This window comes from Balaenoptera borealis (genome assembly GCF_965194805.1).
Source record: "Balaenoptera borealis genome assembly, chromosome: 13".
NCBI lineage: Eukaryota > Metazoa > Chordata > Mammalia > Artiodactyla > Balaenopteridae > Balaenoptera > Balaenoptera borealis.
Genome location: NC_138870.1, coordinates 16,251,520 through 16,271,585, shown reverse-complemented (window position 1 = coordinate 16,271,585; position 20,066 = coordinate 16,251,520). Strand labels below are relative to the sequence as shown.

Below are 20,066 nucleotides of genomic sequence, written 5' to 3'. Positions count from 1 at the left end.
ATATTACCATTTATTGAGTGCAGACTTTGTTTCTGGTACTTTATATGTAATAATTGTCTCTAATCTTCACAATAAACTTGGGAGGTTCTTCTTTCTATGCTTGCTGTGTGAAAGAAGAAACTGAGGTTCACAGATTTTTCTTTAAAATTTAATTTTATTTATTTTTTTATACAGCAGGTTCTTATTAGTCATCCATTTTGTACACATCAGTGTATACGTGTCAATCCCAATCTCCCAATTCATCCCACCACCACCACCCCCCACCCCTGCCGCTTTCCCCCCTTGGTGTCCATATGCTTTTTCTCTACTTCTGTGTCAATTTCTGCTCTGCAAACCGGTTCAGCTGAACCATTTTCTAGGTTCCACATATATGCGTTAATATACGATATTTGTTTTTCTCTTTCTGACTCACCACTCTGTATGACAGTCTCAAGATGCATCCACGTCTCTACAAATGACCCAATTTCGTTCCATTTTATGGCTGAATAATATTCCATTGTATATATGTACCACATCTTCTTTATCCATTCCTCTGTCGATGGGCATTTAGGTTGCTTCCATGACCTGGCTATTGTAAATAGTGCTGCAGTGAATATTGGGGTGCATGTGTCTTTTTGAATTATGGTTTTCTCTGGGTATATGCCCAGTAGTGGGAGTGCTGGGTCATATGGTAATTCTATTTTTTGTTTTTTAAGGAACCTCCATACTGTTCTCCATAGTGGCTGTATCAATTTACATTCCCACCAAAAGTGCAAGAGGGTTCCCTTTTCTCCACACCCTCTCCAGCATTTGTTGTTTGTAGATTTTCTGATGATACCCATTCTAACCGGTGTGAGGTGATACCTCATTGTAGTTTTGATTTGCATTTATCTAACAATTAGTGAAGTTGAGCAGCTTTTCATGTGCTTCTTGGTCATCTGTATGTCTTCTTTGGAGAAATGTCTATGTAGGTCTTCTGCCCATTTTTGGATTGGGTTGTTTGTTTTATTAATACTGAGCTGCATGAGCTGTTTATATAATTTGGAGATTAATCCTTTGTCCGTTGATTCATTTGCAAATATTTTCTCCTGTTCTGAGGGTTGTCTTTTCATCTTGTTTATGGTTTCCTTTGCTGTGCAAAAGCTTTTAAATTTCATTAGGTCCCATTTGTTTATTTTTGTTTTAATTTCCATTACTCTACGAGATGGATCAAAAAATATCTTGCTGTGATTTATGTCAAAGAGTGTTCTTCCTATGTTTTCCTCTAAGAGTTTTATAGTGTCCGGTCTTACATTTAGGTCTCTAATCCATTTTGAGTTTATTTTTGTGTATGGTGTTAGGGAGTGTTCTAATTTCATCTTTTACATGGAGCTGTCCAGTTTTCCCAGCACCACTTATTGAAGAGACTGTCTTTTCTCCATTGTATATCCTTGCCTCCTTTGTTACAGATTAGTTGACCATAGGTGCGTGGGTTTATCTCTGGGCTTTCTATCCTGTTCCATTGATCTATATTTCTGTTTTTGTGCCAGTACCAAATTGTCTTGATTACTGTAGCTTTGTAGTATATTCTGAAGTCAGGGAGTCTGATTCCTCCAGCTCTGCTTTTTTCCCTCAAGACTGCTTTGGCTATTTGGGGTCTTTTGTGTCTCCATACAAATTTTAAGATTGTTTGTTTTAGTTCTGTAAAAAATGCCATTGGTAATTTGACATGGATTGCATTGAATATGTAGATTGCTTTGGGTACTATAGTCATTTTCACTATATTGATTCTTCCAATCCAAGAACATGGTATATCTCTCCATCTGTTTGTGTTATCTTTAATTTCTTTCATCAATGTCTTATAGTTTTCTGCATACAGGTCTTTTGTCTCCCTAGGTAGGATTATTCCTAGGTATTATATTCTTTTTGTTGCCACGGTAAATGGGACTGTTTCCTTAATTTCTCTTTCAGATTTTTCATCATTAGCATATAGGAATGCAAGAGATTTCTGTGCATTAATTTTGTATCCTGAAACTTTACCAAATTCATTGATTAGCTCTAGTAGTTTTCTGGTGGCATCTTTAGGATTCTCTATGTATAGTATCATGTCATCTGCAAACAGTGACAGTTTTACTTCTTCTTTTCCAATATGTATTCCTTTTATTTCTTTTTCTTCTCTGATTGCCATGGCTAGGACTTCCAAAACTATGTTGAATAATAGTGGTGAGAGTGGACAACCTTGACTTGTTCCTAATCTTAGAGGAAATGCTTTCAGTTTTTCACTGTTGAGAATGATGTTTGCTGTGGGTTTGTCATTTATGGCCTTTATTATGTTGAGGTAGGCTCCCTCTCTGCCCACTTTCTGGAGAGTTTTTATCATAAATGGGTGTTGAATTTTGTCAAAAGCTTTTTCTGCATCTATTGAGATGATCATATGGTTTTTCTTCTTCAGTTTGTTAATATGGTGTATCACATTGATTGATTTGCATATATTGAAGAATCCTTGCATTCCTGGGATAAATCCCACTTGATCATGGTGTATGATCCTTTTAATGTGTTGTTGGATTCTGTTTCTAGTATTTTGTTGAGGATTTTTGCATCTATATTCATCTGTGATATTGGTCTGTAATTTTCTTTTTTTGTAGTACCTTTGTCTGGTTTTTTTTGTAGTATCTTTGTCTGGTTTTATCTTTGTCTTTGTAGTATCTTTGTCTGGTTTTGGTATCAGGGTGATGGTGGCCTCATAGAATGAGTTTTGAGAGTTTTCCTTCCTCTGCAATTTTTTGGAAGAGTTTGAGCAAGATGGGTGTTAGCTCTTCTCTAAATGTTTGATAGAATTCACCTGTGAAGCCATCTGGTCCTGGACTTTTGTTTGTTGGAAGATTTTTAATCACAGTTTCAATTTCATTACTTGTGATTGGTCTGTTCATATTTTCTATTTCTTCCTGGTTCAGTCTTGGAAGGTTATACCTTTCTAAGAATTTGTCCATTTCTTCCAGGTTGTCCATTTTATTGGCATAGAGTTTCTTGTAGTAGTCTCTTAGGATGCTTTCTATTTCTGTGGTGTCTGTTGTAACTTCTCCTTTTTCATTTCTAACTTTATTGATTTGAGTCCTCTCCCTCTTTTTCTTGATGAGTCTGGCTAATGGTTTATCAATTTTGTTTATCTTCTCAAAGAACCAGTTTTAGTTTTATTGATCTTTGGTCTTGTTTTCTTTGTTTCTATTTCATTTATTTCTGCTCTGATTTTGATGATTTCTTTCCTTCTGCTAACTTTGGGTTTCGTTTGTTCTTCTTTCTGTAGTTCCTTTAAGTGTAACATTAGATTGTTTATTTGAGATTTTTCTTGTTTCTTGAGGTAGGATTGTACAGCTATAAACTTCCCTCTTAGAACTGCTTTTGCTGCATCCCATAGGTTTTGGATCATCGTGTTTTCATTGTCATTTGTTTCTAGGTATTTTTTGATTTCCTCTTTGATTTCTTCAGTGATCTCTTGGTTATTTAGTAACGTATTGTTTAGCCTCCATGTGTTTGTGTTTTTTATGGTTATTCCCTTGTAATTCATTTCTAATCTCATAGCATTGTGGTCAGAAAAGATGCTTGATATGATTTCAATTTTCTTAAATTTACTGAGGCTTGATTTGTGACCCAAGATATGATCTATCCTGGAGAATGTTCCGTGCACACTTGAGAAGAAAATGTAATCTGCTGTTTTTGGATGGAATGTCCTATAAATATCAATTACATCTATCTGGTCTATTGTGTCATTTAAAGCTTGTGTTTCCTTATTAATTTTCTATTTGGATGATCTGTCTATTGGTGTAAGTGAGGTGTTAAAGTCCCCCACTATTATTGTGTTACTGTCGATTTCCTCTTTTCGAGCTGTTAGCAGTTTCCTTATGTATTGAGGTGCTCCTATGTTGGGTGCATATATATTTATAATTCTTATATCTTCTTGGATTGATCCCTTTATCATTATGTAGTGTCCTTCCTTGTCTCTTGTAACATTCTTTATTTTAAAGTCTATTTTATCTGATATGAGTATTGCTACTCCAGCTTTCTTTTGATTTCCATTTTCATGGAATATCTTTTTCCATCCCCTCACTTTCGGTCTGTATGTGTCCCTAGGTCTGAAGTGGGTCTCTTGTAGACAGCCTATATATGGGTCTTGTTTTTGTATCCATTCAGCAAGCCTGTGTCTTTTGGTTGGAGCATTTAATCCATTCACGTTTAAGGTAATTATCAATATTTATGTTCCTATGACCATTTTCTTAATTGTTTTGGGTTTGTTTTTGTAGGTCCTTTTCTTCTCTTGTGTTTTCCAGTTAGAGATGTTCCTTTAGCATTTGTTGTAGAGCTGGTTTGGTGGTGCTGAATTCTCTTAGCTGTTGCTTATCTGTAAAGCTTTTGATTTCTCCATCGAATCTGAATGAGATCCTTGCTGGGTAAAGTAATCTTGGTTGTAGGTTCTTCTCTTTCATCACTTTAAGTATATCATGCCACTCCCTTCTGGCTTGTAGAGTTTCTGCTGAGAAATCAGCTGTTAACCTTATGGGAGTTCCCTTGTATGTTATTTGTCGTTTTTCCCTTGCTGCTTTCAATAATTTTTCTTTGTCTTTAATTATTGCCAATTTGATTACTATGTGTCTCAGTGTGTTTCTTCTTGGTTTTATCCTGTATGGGACTCTCTGCACTTCCTGGACTTGGGTGGCTATTTCCTTTCCCATGTTAGGGAAATTTTCGACTATAATCTCTTCAAATATTTTCTCGGGTCCTTTCTTTCTCTCTTCTCCTTCTGGGACCCCTATAACGTGAATGTTGTTGCATTTAATGTTGTCCCAGAGGTCTCTTAGGCTGTCTTCGTATCTTTTCTTTCTTTTTTCTTTATTCTGTTCCACAGCAGTGAATTCCACCATTCTGTCTTCCAGATCACTTATCCGTTCTTCTGCCTCAGTTAGTCTGCTATTGATTCCTTCTAGTGTATTTTTCATTGCAGTTATTGTATTGTTCATCTCTGTTTGTGTGTTCTTTAATTCTTCTATATCTTTGTTAAACATGTCTTGCATCTTCTTGATCTTTGCCTCCATTCTTTTTCTGAGGTCCTGGATCATCTTCACTATCATTATTCTGAATTCTTTTTCTGGAAGGTTGCCTGTCTCCACTTCATTTAGTTGTTTTTCTGGGGTTTTATCTTGTTCCTTCATCTGGTACATAGCCCTCTGCCTTTTCATCTTGTCTATCTTTCTGTGAATGTGGTTTCTGTTCCACAGGCTGCAGGACTGTAATTCTTCTTGCTTCTGCTGTCTGCCCTCTGCTGGATGACGCTATCTAAGAGGCTTGTGCAAGTTTCCTGATGGGAGGGACTGGTGGTGGGTAGAGCTGACTGTTGCTCTGGTGGGCAGAGCTCAGTAAAACTTTAATCTGCTTGACTGCTGATGGGTGGGGCTGGGTTCCCTCCTTGTTGGTTGTTTGGCCTGAGGCCACCCAACACTGGAGCCTAGCCGGACTCTTTGGTGGAGCTAATGGCGGACTCTGGTAGGGCTCACGCCAAGGAGTACTTCCCAGAACTTCTGCTGCCAGTGTCCTTGTCCTCACGGTGAGCCACAGCTGCCCCCGGCCTCTGCAGGAGATCCTACAACACTAGCAGGTAGGTCTGGTTCAGTCTCCTATGGGGTCACTGCTCCTTCCCCTGGTTCCCAGTGCACACACTACTTTGTGTGTGCCCTCCAAGAGTGGAGTCTCTGTTTCCCCCAGTCCTGTCGAAGTCCTGCAATCAAATCCCGCTAGCCTTCAAAGAATGATTCTCTAGGAATTCCTCCTCCCGTTGCTGGACCCCCAGGTTGGGAAGCCTAACGTGGGACTCAGAACCTTCACTCCAGTGGGTGGACTCCTGTGGTATAAGTGTTCTCCTGTTTGTGAGTCACCCACCTAGCAGTTATGGGATTTGATTTTATTGTGATTGCGGCCCTCATACTGTCTCATTGTGGCTTCTCCTTTGTCTTTGGATGTGGGGTATCTCTTTTGGTGAGTTCCAGTGTCTTCCTGTCCATGATTGTTCAGCAGTTAGTTGTGATTCCGGCGTTCTCGAAAGAGGAAGTGAGAGCATGTACTTCTACTCTGCCCACATATTGTTTTTTTTGCCTGTGTTTGTCCAGGTAGTAAATGGCAGAGCCAGAGTTTTAACTCAAATATGGCCCACTTCAGAGCTCATGATCTTGGCTCTGTAATGCTAAAGTATTCTTTTACTAAAGAACAAGGAATTATTAATACACAGAATAATTTCTTACTTTTAATTTTTCAACTACTTATCATACAAAAAGCATTTATTGATTGTTACGATAATCACCCCACATGCTTAGTGTCTTAAAACAACAACAGTCATTATTTGCTTATAATTCTGCAATTTGAACAGAACTTGATGTGCCAGTTCATTTCTGCTCCACATGACATCAGTTCTGGTGGCTTAATTGTGGCTGAAAGATCCAGTTCCAAGAAACCTCACTCATATGCTGGCAAATTGATTATTACTAGGAATTCAGTTGGAGCTGTCAGCCAAGGTCTTGATGGTCCTCCATGTGGCCTTTCTACGTGGCTAGGTTGGACTTCTCACAACATGGTTGCTGGGTTCTGCGAGGGAGGGTCAAGAGGGCAAGCATCCAAGAGGATGGGCTCCATGTGCAAGACTCTATTTTCATCATGCCCATTAGTGGACCACTGGCCAAAGCCAGTCAAGTAGCCAATCCCAAAGTCAAGGTTGAAAAGTTCTACCCAAGGAGGCATGGTTCTTTGGAGGCCACCAAAGAAACAATCTGCCAACTTGCTGTTCAGTGCAGAGTTGGAACAAAGCTCTTGGTCTCATCTGTTTTTAGCCTTTTTTTCCTTAAAACTGTGAAGTGATGGCTGACTCATAGATAGTTATTTTTTTAATCACTACTCTTCTGAGAAAAAGATCAGTCATCTCTGTATTGCTCAGTTCCAAATTATTATTATTATTATTATTAAAAAAATTTTTTTGGCCACGCTGTGCAGCTTGTGGGATCTTAGTTCCGCAACCAGTGACTGAACCCAGGCCCTCGGCAGTGAAAGCACAGCAGTGAAAGTCCTAACCACTGGACTGCCAGGGAATTCCCTGTGTTGGTCAGGATAAGCTAGGTGTCTAGTAGGAATAACAAAAAAATACCCAAATTTAACTAACTCAATGCAACAAAAGCTTATTTCTTTTTCTTGCTGTATTCCCAATGCAAGTCAGAAGGGAAGCTCTGCTTGTTATATGATAGTTCCTCAGTGACATTGGCTGATGGAGGATTGACCTTGACATATACCTAAGCAGAGGGGAGAGAATGTGGTGAACCATGCACTGGCCTTTAAAGCTTCATCTGGACATGGTATATGTCACTTCCATTCACATTTTGTTGGCCAAAGCACATCATATGGCTACACATAACTTCAGAGAAGGTGAGGAAATACAATTCTACATATGCTCAGAAGGGGATGGCTAGAAATATTTGCTGAACAGTGCTTTCATGAGTTGAATTATGTGTCCCCCAAATTCATGTGTTGAAGTCTTAACCCCTAATATCTCAGAAAATGACCTTATTTGGAAATAGGGTCATTGCAAAGATAATTAGTTAAGGTGAGGTCATAGGGTGGATCCCTGACCCAGTGTGACTGGTTTTCTTATGAAAATGGGGAATATGGACACAGACATGCACAGAGAGAGAACACCATATGAAGATGAAGGCAGAGATTGAGGTGATGCAGCATTAGCAGAAAGGAACACCAAAGATCACTGGTAAACCACCAGAAGCTGAGAGAGAGGCAGGGAACAGATTCTCCCTCACAGCCCTCAGAAGGAACCAATCCTGCAGACACCTTAGTCTCAGACTCATAGACTCCAGATCTGTGAGTCAATGCTTCTGTGTTGTTCTAAGCCACCCAGTTTCTGATACTTACGGCAGCCTTAGCAAACTAACACAAGCACTAAGGACTACCACAATCTCTAACCTCTCTCCTATTTTCCCTTTAAAATACTAACTTTCTCTTCTGAGTTTTCCTTTCTGTTCTCCTTCTGCACATATTGTGTACTTGGGCATTAGTATTAAAGAACAACCCATTTTTCCAATTTAAGACTTTGAAGTTATTTGCAGCTCCTTTTTCTTTTTTGCTTCTAATTAGAGTCAGTTTCTGAAAATATCTCTCCACAATGTTTCTTGCACGTTCTTATTTTTCTCTCTTTTAACCTAAGCCTTGTTGCCTCTTGCATGGAGAAGTGATAGGTTTCTACCCCTACTTGTCTCAAGTCATGCCCTATTTCTATTCACTTTACATTTGTTTTCAGAATAGCCTACTTTGAACACCAATCTCTCTATATCATTCTGTACTTGGTCTAATGTGTCCCGTTATTTCCTAGTCTAGTTTTTACATCTCTGGACTTATCACCTCTCACCTTCTCTTCCTCCATAACTTCCTTCTCAATTTTCTGTCTAACCCAGAAGAATATACCTGATGGTTACCCATTACTATATTCATCTTGGCAATTTTACCTCAGTGCTTTTGTCTGGCATTTTCTATATGGAATGTTCTCCCCAATAATTCATGCTTTTTGTTAATAGTTTTCTCAGAAATCACCTCCCCAGGGAAACTTAATGGATAATACCATCGATACTACTCTTAACCTTCTCAGCAGTTATTTAGGGTACATTATTATTATTACTTTGATCCAGGCATGGTGCTAAATGGTCTATATGAATTATTTAATATAATTTTCTTGCCAGTACAATAGATAGTATCATTCATATCTTTTAGACAAAGTTTCAGTGAGGTTGAAACCCACTGAATCTTTTATAACTAGTGAAAGTGGTCATGATTTAAAAAAAATCACTTCAGCTATAATTTATATAAAATTAAATGCACCAATTTTAACAGTACGGTTTGATGAACTTTGGCATATGTGTGTGTATATTCCCTATAATCATCACTCCAAACAATATATAGAATATTTTCATAGCCTCAAATGCTTTTCTCATACTGCTTTGAAACCAATTCTCCATCTCCAGGCTCATGATCTGATTTCTGTCACTATTGGTTAGTTTTGCTTTTTCTAGAACTGCATGTAAATGGAACCATGCAGTATATTCCCTTCAGTTTTTGGCTTCTTTTGCTCAGGATTATGGTTTTAAGATTCATTCATTTTGTGTATGCATTAGTAGTTCTTTCCTTTTAATGATGAGTAACATTCCATTATATGACATGCCACAATTTCTTTACTTATTCACCTGTTGAATGCTTTTGTTTCCATTTTTGACCAGTTTTAAAAATTTGACTTTTATTGGAGTATAGTTGATTTACAATGTTGTATTAGTTTCAGGTGTACAGCAAAGTGATTCAGTTATACATATACATATATTCATTCTTTTTCAGATTCTTTTCTGATATAGGTTATCATAGAATATTGAGTAGAGTTCCCTGTGCTGTATGGTAGGTCCTTGTTGGTTATCTATCTTATATATAGTAGTGTGAGTATGTGCATCCCAAGCTCCTGATTTATCCCCCCTTCACATTTCCCCTTTGGTAACCATAAGTTTGTTTTCGATATCTGTAAGTCTGTTTCTGTTTTGTATATGTGTTCATTTGTATCATTTTTTAAAATTAGATTCCACATATGAGTGATACCATGTGATATTTGTCTTTCTCTGTCTGACTTACTTCACTTAGTATGATAATCTCTAGGTCCATCCATGTTGCTGCAAATGGCCTTATTTCATTCTTTTTTATGGCCAATATTCCATTGTATATATGTACCACATCTTCTTTATCCATTCCTCTGTCGATGGAGATTTAGGCTACTTCCATGCCTTGGCTATTGTAAATAGTGCTGCAATGAATATTGGGGTGCATGTATCTTTTTGGATTATGGTTTTCTCTGGATACATGCCCAGGAGTGGAATTGCTGGATCATATGGTAGCTCTATTTTTAGTTTTTTAAGGAACCTCCATACTGTTCTTATAGTGCTGGTACCAATTTATATTCCCACCAGCAGTGTAGAAGGATTCCCTTTTCTCCACACCCTCTCCAGCATTTATTGTTTGTAGACTTTTTTTTTTAGAATGATGAATTTAGTTTTGTTTTATTTTGTTTTTTTTTTAATTAATTAATTTATTTTAATTTTTTTTGGCTGTGTTGGGTCTTCGTTTCTGTGCAAGGGCTTTCTCTAGTTGCAGCAAGCGGGGGCCACTCTTCATCGCGGTGTGCAGGCCTCTCACTACCGCGGCCTCTCTTGTTGCGGAGCACAGGCTCCAGATGCGCAGGCTCAGTAGTTGTGGCTCACGGGCCTAGTTGCTCCACGGCATGTGGGATCTTCCCAGACCAGGACTTGAACCCGTGTCCCCTGCATTGGCAGGCAGATTCTCAACCACTGCGCCACCAGGGAAGCCCCGTTTGTAGACTTTTTGATGATGGCCATTCTGACCAGTGTGAGGTGACACCACATTGTAGTTTTGATTTGCATTCCTCTGATAATTAGTGATGTTCAGCATCTTTTCATGTGCTTTTGGGCTATCTGTATGTCTTCTTTGGAGGAATGTTTGTTTAGATCTTATGCCGATTTTTTTGATTGGGTTGTTTTTTTTTTTTGACATAGAGCTGCATGAGCTGTTTGTATACTTTGGAGATTAATTGCTTGTTGGTCGCATTGTTTGCAAATGTTTTCTCCCATTCTGAGGGTTGTCTTTTCATCTTGTTTATGCTTTCCTTTGCTGTGCAGAAGCTTTTAAGTTTAATTAGGTCCCATTTGTTTATTTTTGTTTTTATTTTCATTACTCTAGGAGGTGGATCAAAAAAGATATTCCTGTGATTTATGTCAAAGAGTGTTCTGCCTATATTTTCCTCTACAAGGTTTATAGTATCCAGTCTTACATTTAGGTCTTTAAGCAATCTTGAGTTTATCTTTGTGTATGGTGTTAGAGAATGTTCTAATTTAATTCTTTTACATGTAGTTGTCCAGTTTTCCCAGCACCACTTATTGAAGAGACTGTCTTTTCTCCATTGTATATTCTTGCTTCTTTTGTTATAGATTAATTGACCATAGGTGTGTGGGTTTATTTCTATGGTTTCTATCCTGCTCCACTGATCTTTATGTCTGTTTTTGTGCCAGTACCATACTGTTTTGATTGCCGTAGCTTTGTAGTATAGTCTGAAGCCAGGGAGTCTGATTCCTCCAGCTCCATTTTTCTTCCTCAGAATTGCTTTGGCTATTCGGGATCTTTGGTGTTTCCATATAAATTTACATATTTTTTGTTCTAGTTGTGTGAAAAATGCGATTGGTAATTTGATAGGGATTGCATTGAACCTGTAGATTGCTTTGGGTAGTATAGTCATTTTGACAATATTGATTCTTCCTGTCCAAGAACATGATATATCTTTCTATCTGTGTCATCTTCGATTTCTTTCATCAGTGACTTATAGTTTTCAGAGTACCAGTCTTATGTCTCCTTAGGTAGATTTATTCCTAAATATTTTATTCTTTTTGATGTGATGGTAAATGAGATTGTTTCCTTAATTTCTCTTTCTGATCTTTCGTTGTTAGTGTATAGGAATGCAAGAGATTTCTGTGTATTAATTTTGTATCCTGCAACTACTGAATTCATTGATGAGCTCTAGTAGTTTTCTGGTAGCATCTTTAGGATTTTCTATGTATAGTATCATGTCATCTGCAAACAGTGACAGTTTTACTTCTTCTTTTCCAATTTGGATTTCTTTTATTTCTTTTTCTTCTCTGATTGCCATGGCTAGGACTTCCAAAACTATGTTAAGTAAAAGTGGTGACAGTGGGCATCCTTGCCTTGTTCCTGATCTTAGAGGGAATGCTTTCAGCTTCTCACCATTGCGAATGATGTTTGCTATGGGTTTGTCATATATGGCCTCATTTTTGACTATTTTGAACATAGCTGCTATGAAAATTTTTGTTGAAGTATTTGTGTTTACATATATTTTTCTCTTGGGGAAATATCTAGGAGTGGAAATGCTTGGTCATATGATAAGTATACATTTAACTCAATAAGAAACTGCCAAAGTACTTTTCAAAGTGTTTACAGTATACTATTTCACATTCCCAACAACAACATACAAAAGTTGTAGTTGTTTCACATCCTTGCCAACACTTGGTATTGCCAGTCTTTTAAATTTTAGCCATCATGTAGTGGGTATGTTGTGATATCTCATTATAGTTTTATTTTTCATTTTCCTGCTGTCTAGTGATGTGGAGAATTTTTTATATGCTTCTTGACCATTTCTATATCTTGTTTTTAGAAGTTTCTGTTTAAATATTTGGCTCATTAAAAAAACTAAGTTGTTTGACTTCATATTGAACTGGAAGAGTTCTTTATATATTCTGGGTGCAAGTACTTTGTAAGATATATCAATTATGAATATTTTCTCCCAGACTGTGGCTTACCTTTTCATTTTCTCAATGATATTTTCCAAAGAGCAAAAACTTTAATTTTGTTGAAGTCTAATTTATTTATTTTCCTCTTATAGGTAGTGTTTTTCGTGTCCTGCCTAAGAAAAATTTGCCTTCCCCAATGTCATGAAGAGGTCTGGTAAGTTGTGTCTTTCAAGACATTTGTTGATTTCATCTAAGTTTTCAGGTTTATTGGCCTAAGTTTGCTGAAAATACATCTTTAATATCATTAAAAACTGTGAAGGGCTAAGCTTTTACTCTACTTGTAAGTTAATGAGTTGCCTGCTACAGCTGCATGGATGCTGGCAGAAGACACAAGACTCTTGGGTCAGAGATGAAGGATAGTTTATTACTTATAGCAGTAGCAGTAATTAGAGTATTAATACTTCTTTACCAGTTTCCAGAATCTAGTTCCCATAGGGTGACGTAAAGAAGGCTGGATGACACTTGCACATGCAATATGTTGTATTACAGGAATCAAACACCAAGTTTAGGAAATCCAAAAAGTTTTTCTTGAGTGGTAATCATACCTGCCCTTTGTTCCAGAGGGAATCACTATCTATATCTTCTAAGGCTGCAAGAAATCCCTAACCCTAACCCTAACCCTAACCAACCCTAACCCATCATTAGAGAGTTCATTAATTAGCCTAAAAGGTGCCAATTTAATATATTTAATAAGTACTACTATAGCCCTTATTAGTTGCCAGACACTGATCTTAGCACTTTGTAAACATCAACTCATTTAATTCTCATAATGACCTTCAAGGTAGGCATAATTAGCACCCCTATTTTATAGATGAAGGAAAAGAGGCACAGAGAACTTAAATAATTTGCTCAAGGTTATGTGGCTAGCAAGTGGCACAGCCAGATTTGAGCCCAGGTGGTCTGATTCCAGAGCCTACATCCTCTAAGATTATACTGTGCTGCATCTGTTAGAAATAAATTTTTGTTGGCGAAGTAAGCGGTATTTAAGATATGTTTGTTGACTAGAAATGATATGCAGATACCTCTATAAATGTTGCATAAGAATATTATATCATAATATTATATATTAATAAGAATTAGGAAGCCCGTCAGCCTAAAACTCTTTAAAAAAGCACTCAGTCCATTCAGTTCAGCACTCTACCACTTAATGGAAGATTCTGTTGTCTGCTCCAAGTAGAAGATTAGCTGATTCTGTTGCTAAAATATTTTCATGTCTGTAATGCTTGTGAGATACATGTTTGAATGTCTAAAGGACTTCCACCAAGCTCCAAGATTGTATGGCATTTTTAGTGCCTACTTACTAATAAATATTTGTATTTGTCACAATATTTGGCCCGAGATTTGCTTTCATTATAGTATCCTACTTGTTAATAAGACTGTAGATAGAGTTCTCATCTATTATTAATTTCCAGAGATTATAGACATCTACCAAAAAGAACCAGAGAATTCTGAAAGTCTTAACAGGCTTAGATCAGTTAGCAATGCCAGGTTTGTCTGACTCCAATGACTTATGCTCTTGTACAGATTATAACTAGGTTTTAATACTTTATTCTGTACTTCCTTTAGAAAAAGACAACTCATTTATTTTGTTTTTGAAAGGGTAATACACACACATGGCAAAAAAGTTCAAACTGTACAAATGGCTAAGCATGAAATGAAACTGCCCCAACCATGCCTATCTTTCAGTCCTCCTCTGCAGAAGAAACTGCTGTCTTTATGTATTCTTCCAGAAGTATTCTGTGAGCACGTTAGCATATATTCTTGATCTATTTCTTAATTGTTCTTTATGTGTCATTTCATGTCCCCAAATACATTTTGTGTTCATTAATGGAAGACTATTAAAAATTTTTTTTCCACACTGCTCAATGTTGTTTCTCAAAAAAAAAAAAAAGCATATTGCTGTTTTCTATTTGGGTAAAATCAATAATCAAGAGAAAAGAGAGTTGGATTAAATTAAGGATTATATTCTGGTGTCCAAGTAGCTGAAAACTTCAGACTCATAAGTGAAATCATACACACACACACATACACACGCACACATACTAGAGTGGTTAACTTTGAATAAGAAGGACATCAATTTATACATTATTACTCTAGACCAAATATCCCCAAACTTCAGTGGTTTTGGTTCCAAATAAGGCCATGCTTGCTTATATATTTATTTTGTTAGCTAGTTGATTTCCATCTGCACAACCTTTAAAACTCCCCAGTCATTCTTGGGATTCACTTGTGCTCCTAACACCCGTCTGGTGCTATTCCATTTAACTCTCCCTGTTGAGAGCTGCTGGCTGCAAGCTGCTTTCCAGTGGCCTCTGTGGGAAGGCTGCTTCTCTAGCCAGCATACTTTCTTACAGTGCTCCCAAAGCTGCAACATCTCTGCCAAATCTGACTGAATTCCTCTCCATTTTTACGGCCACATTGGAGCCATGTTGTGTTATTTACAGAAATGATAAAATGCCCTTTCCCCAGCTCTGCCTTGGACATTGTTAACCTGGCACCAATCTCATGAAATTCCTTCTGCAAACAGCCACTTCAACTTTTCTCTGCAGCCCTTTTCTCTATGATAGCTCAGACTGAATCTTGGGGGCAGGCTGTAAAAAGGACTAGATATTATCCTGTGTCTTTGGTCCTCTCTGGACCCTGGACTCCACATATAAAACCATTCTTTTCTATCCCTATTTTCCATCTGGCTCCCACAAATGGATGCTGAAGCTGGGCGGTGTAGGGATGGGTGTTGCCAACCAAACACATCTGATCTCAGCTATGTAACATTTATTCTAGTTATTTAGTGGAAATATAGAACATGATTTACCAAAATGTGGCTTCACATTCTATTTGATGACATTTAGAACTCTATATTTTGGGGTATCTCTATAACATCAACGTTTTTCTTATTTTTTTCAAGGGAAGGATCTTTGAGCACTGGACTGGAAACAACTGTGTTTTGGTAGTTCACATATTAACTATTATGCTGAAATCAGTGGAGACATACTCTGAATACTGATTTGACAGAAATGCTTCACTGATTTTACTAGCGCTGAGCCAAATTCATTAACAGCCTGGATTCATTAGGAAGGCACCATTAATCCAAGGAAAATAAAAAAGATTAAATTCTTTTATTGTATTTTATAAAGCATTACACATTAATCAGAATTTAGTATGTTTGGTTTTGAGACTACTTCCATTTCAGCTATGAATCTTACAGAGAACACATTTATTAGTTTACTTACCAAATATTTATTTGTGCTAGTCTCTGTGTTGAGTTTTGTAGGATTATGTGAATTGCAGGATGGGATTTTAAAATCCTCACCCTTTCATAGGTAGAGTGCTTATACCCTTCCCTCCTGGGGGTTCTGGCTTATTCCATACTAGAATAACAGGAAATGGTAAAAATGGGCAAAAAGACAGAAATTCTTTAGAATCAGAGCTATGCAATCAGATGAAGAGGCTTCATCTGGCTCTAGTCAGAGAGAGATAATTTCCCTTTGTTCCTTCTTTCTGCACACAAGACCAGGCTAAGGGGATGGAGAAGTGGAATTAGAGAAGAGGGGCAGGTGGGTAAGGAAGCATGGGAGGAAGAGAGAAGGGCAGAAGGTGGCAAGAAAAAGGGACTGCTTGACATTCTTCTGAGCTGGACTCAGTAGGGACAGGCTGTGGCTCCAGGGAAATGTAAAAGGCTCTTGTCACCATCTCTAGAAGCTGGGTTTATTCCTGCTCTTTCCTTAATACAATTTATTTTTGGGCAATGTGCTTATCAGCTGAGGCAGTGCGAAGGGATCTTAGGGGTCTTTAGAGCCATCAAAATCTCCATCAGAATCCCGAAGCCACCTAAGCAGCCTAAGTGAAAACAGTGTGCTAACCATGCAAATGCTGCTTCCAACGAAGTCTCCTGTGTCCTCCCTGCTCCCACAGCCAGATTGCTAAACCTCTTCTTTATAGAAATTCTGGAGCCTACTGCTTTTGCCCTTCCAGCATTCAATGGCACAGCTAAAGGATTACACGGTATGAATAAAACACAGCCCCTTCCTTTCAGGAACAAATAATTCAGAAGAAAGAAATGACAGCTGAAATACAGCTGAAATAAATACAGCTGAAATAGCTAAAATAAAATCAGAAAGTAACCCTTGGTAACTTCTGTTGTATGCTAGGAACAGTGTTGAAAAAGAAGGTAGAGATTTGAGAATGTTGTGAGCTTGACTGATTTGAAGTACGGGTCAAGGGGAAGGAGTAATTAAAACAACTCCAAAGTTTTGTATCAGATTGATCTGAAAGTTAGTGATGTTGTTAATAGTTAGTGAGTTGGTGTCTGGGGGGAGAACAAGAGGATCTCCACTAGGGAAATGTTGAGTTGAAGGAATGAAGGAACAGATGGGTGGAGATACAGGAGGGCATCTAAATGTTTGAGTATGGAGATCAAAAGAGTGTTCCGAGCCAGAGGCATGGATTTGGTGTTACTGAATATGGTGAAACCTGAGCTCTGATTAGGATAGTGGATGGTGTTACCGCAGAGAAGGGGCTGGCCATTATGTTTAGCAGGTTAGAGGAGGAAGAAAAGATACAATTGAAACATAAAAGAACAAATAAAGTTTTACCAAAGCCAAATGAGAAAAGAGAGAAAGAAGAGGGAAGGAATCGATTGTGTGAAATGTGGCTGAGAAGTTAAAAGGGATGAGTGTTCAGGAAAGTCCATTAGACTTGATGACAGGGAGGTTATTGGTATCAGAAGAGTGGATGGGAAAATGGAACCAGATTGGGTTGGAATGAGGAGTGATGAGTAGAGAGGAAGTAGAAGGAGTGAGTGCAGATTTCAAAAGGATTGTTACAAGAATGAATGTCTTGCATGAAGGCGGATGTTAAAAGTTTGTGTTATCTATATTTCAAAGCTCACCAATAGTGAGCAAGAGGAGCAATTAAAAAGGGTTTTAAATGCCGTAAAACAATAATTTGTCTGTCAGAAGACAGTTGGAGTCAGAATTCTTTTTGTGGAGAGAGAAAGGTTAAATCATTTGTGTAGGGTCAAGTCGTGATCAATGTATGCAGAACATTTTTAAAAAATGAGGCAATGGTGTCTTGATCCTGTATGTGCCTTATCTGAATTGCTCTGAGATCTCAAAGGTATGTGCTATACCTTCAGGGGAAAGTAATTTTATATTATTTTATAACAGGGATAAAAAGGTAGTTTTGATATCCAGTTCCTTAATCCCAAATCAGCTAGCTAAACTATTCCTTTTCCAGAACTATATTTTAGAGAGTAGGTTTCCAAGGTCTTAACACTTATTAAGAAATAGATCTTGGTATCAATGAGGTCTTTTTTTTTTTTCAAATACCTTAGATTTCTGGAAACAATTAGAAGACTAATGTAAAAGAAAATTAATTAGAAAAAGAAAAAAGTCCTAAATGTTTAGCTGCTCTTCTGGGTCTTCAAGTTGAATTGCAAATATAACTTGATGAGAATAATCTAATTTGTCATAATTAGTTAGAAGACACTTAACATAGCTCTAGGATAAATGTAAACTAATTTAAAACATAGGAACACATATCAAGCTCATGTATAGGGAATATTGATTTTAGTGAACTAGTTTTGGTGTCTTTAAAATCCTCCTTGTGAATTCTAATCCTGCAATTAAGAGTAGGTCAAGAATTGCAGAGGGCAAGACTATTTTTTTAGACTGACATCACATGGAGAGAGAACCTAGCTGGAAACAGTCTGAGAATTCTTCAAGAACAATTTTAAAGCAAAAATAGTCTCACTCTTGAACTTTATAGCACATGAGAAAGCTATAGTACTCATATTAATCTTTTTTTTTTCTCTAAGGACTAATTCAAAGTACTGAATAGATATGAAAAATGTCATTCCCCATGAATTTACAGTCCAAAATCTACAGGATTTTGAGTATATGTCAATTCGGAAACATTTCCATTGCCCTATCACACAGAGATGACAGATATCTTAAGATATCAATCAATCACTTAATTATTTTTACAGGGAGGCAGGGATTGGCTTGTTCCTCCAGTATGCTACACTGGCGCAGGAAATTGTTACTAAGGGCATCAGGTACCCTCTTTACTACGTTGTGACCTGGCAAGGTTCTCTTCTGACCATCAGTTTCTACATGTAAAAAATGAGGAAATGTGCATCTCACAGGATGGTTGTGAAGAGTAAATGAGGACACAGATGTGTGGCTCCTGGCTCAAAGGTCACCATTTTGGTGAGCATTTATTTCCTTTTAAAGTAAATAACTGAAAACAGAAATGCTAAATAACTTCACTTAGCAGAAGCTTTAATTAAACAGCCTACTTTGTGCCAGCACTGGAACCTTGTTCATGGATTTCCATTCCCCATGTGCCCTGTTGCTACGGAGTCCAAACTTTCTTTTTCACATAATAAACGAGACTTCCCAGCTATTAGGTTGAACCATATGAAATTGCTGGTATTCAATACTTTTGACCTATTAAAAAAATGACAGTTTCATATGATCCTATCTTATAATTCTATTCAGACTATAAAGTCCAACTCAGATCCCAACATCCAATGTGAGATTGGAGAAGGAAAGCCCCCGGGACACAGCCATTTTTTCATGCCACATTTCCTATACCATTTATTTGGACACTTCTTGTATACTATTTTGTATTGTTGGCAATACTTTCATATGAATGCGTCTTGCTTTCACAAGTATTTTGTATATTCCTTGAAGGTGTTCATTGTCTATTCTCTACTATGGTACCTGGAATTATGCATACCACATAATATTTGCTGGGTAAATTTTTTTATGATGCTAATAGTAAAGAATAATCATAATTATTGACCTGACTGCTCTGAGGATAAAAAATTTATACTGTGCTTTCTTCCAGCATTTAACCTTTTCATCCATGTGTCTAACATCAAAGAAGGAAATTTCTTTGGTTTTGAGGAGTCTTTTAGTGATAATATATGTAATGATAATGCTGTCCTTGATACACAAAAAAGTCTGCTACTGATCAGTAGTGCAGCACGAATCTTAGGCTGTTGTCCCACTAAAGGTCCTGGAGTCCTGTTAATCATTATGGTTTCCCTTTAGGTTCCACTTGGTTGGAGAGCTAAGAGAAGTAAGATGTTAGCTAAGATGATGAGGAACCACGTTAAATTAACTAGCCCATGTGGGGACTGATCCCTTGTTCTTGGTATGATTTATATTGTACTTTAATCAACAGACAAAGATGAGCACCAAATAAAGCTTATTTTAGAAACAAAAATGATATTTTTCTTGGGGATTCTAATCTCCTATCTTCAGCAAGAAATAGGGAGGGGGAATCAGGGTAGTTGTATGTCCCATAGGGCAGGAACTGGCAGAAAGATTCTCTCTTATGTAGAGTTAGGTTTGCTAAATCTGAGGAAGCAGGCACAAATCAAGAGCTGAGCTTCAAAGTTAAAGGAAAAGGTCTAAGTGAGTCACCAACATGAGGAGAAGGGCTTAAGCCAGGGCACTGTTGAAGTTTGAAGGGTCAATGAACCACACACCTTTCTACTCTGGGTTCAGTTTTACTAGTAAATATGAACTTGAAATGTGACTGTCCCCAAGGTCTAAGTAGCTTCCTGCTCTTTCTCCCAGTGAATCAGACTGGTTTGGTTTAGGGCAGGCAGAGCAGCTGGGCACCTACCTGCAGGGCAACCCCTGTACTTCATGC

The 20,066-nt window shown here is 37.6% G+C and overlaps 1 long non-coding RNA gene across 1 annotated transcript in view; it reads left to right on the top strand.

Moving 5' to 3' along the window:
• Positions 1-4,351: 4,351 nt before the first annotated feature.
• The window catches only part of LOC309609916, an 83,480-nt gene continuing 67,765 nt past the window's right edge, over positions 4,352-20,066 (top strand). The window contains exons 1-2 of the long non-coding RNA XR_014233652.1: positions 4,352-5,609; positions 12,498-12,555. This is a non-coding gene — a long non-coding RNA (uncharacterized lncRNA). The remainder of the gene's footprint in view (positions 5,610-12,497; positions 12,556-20,066) is intronic.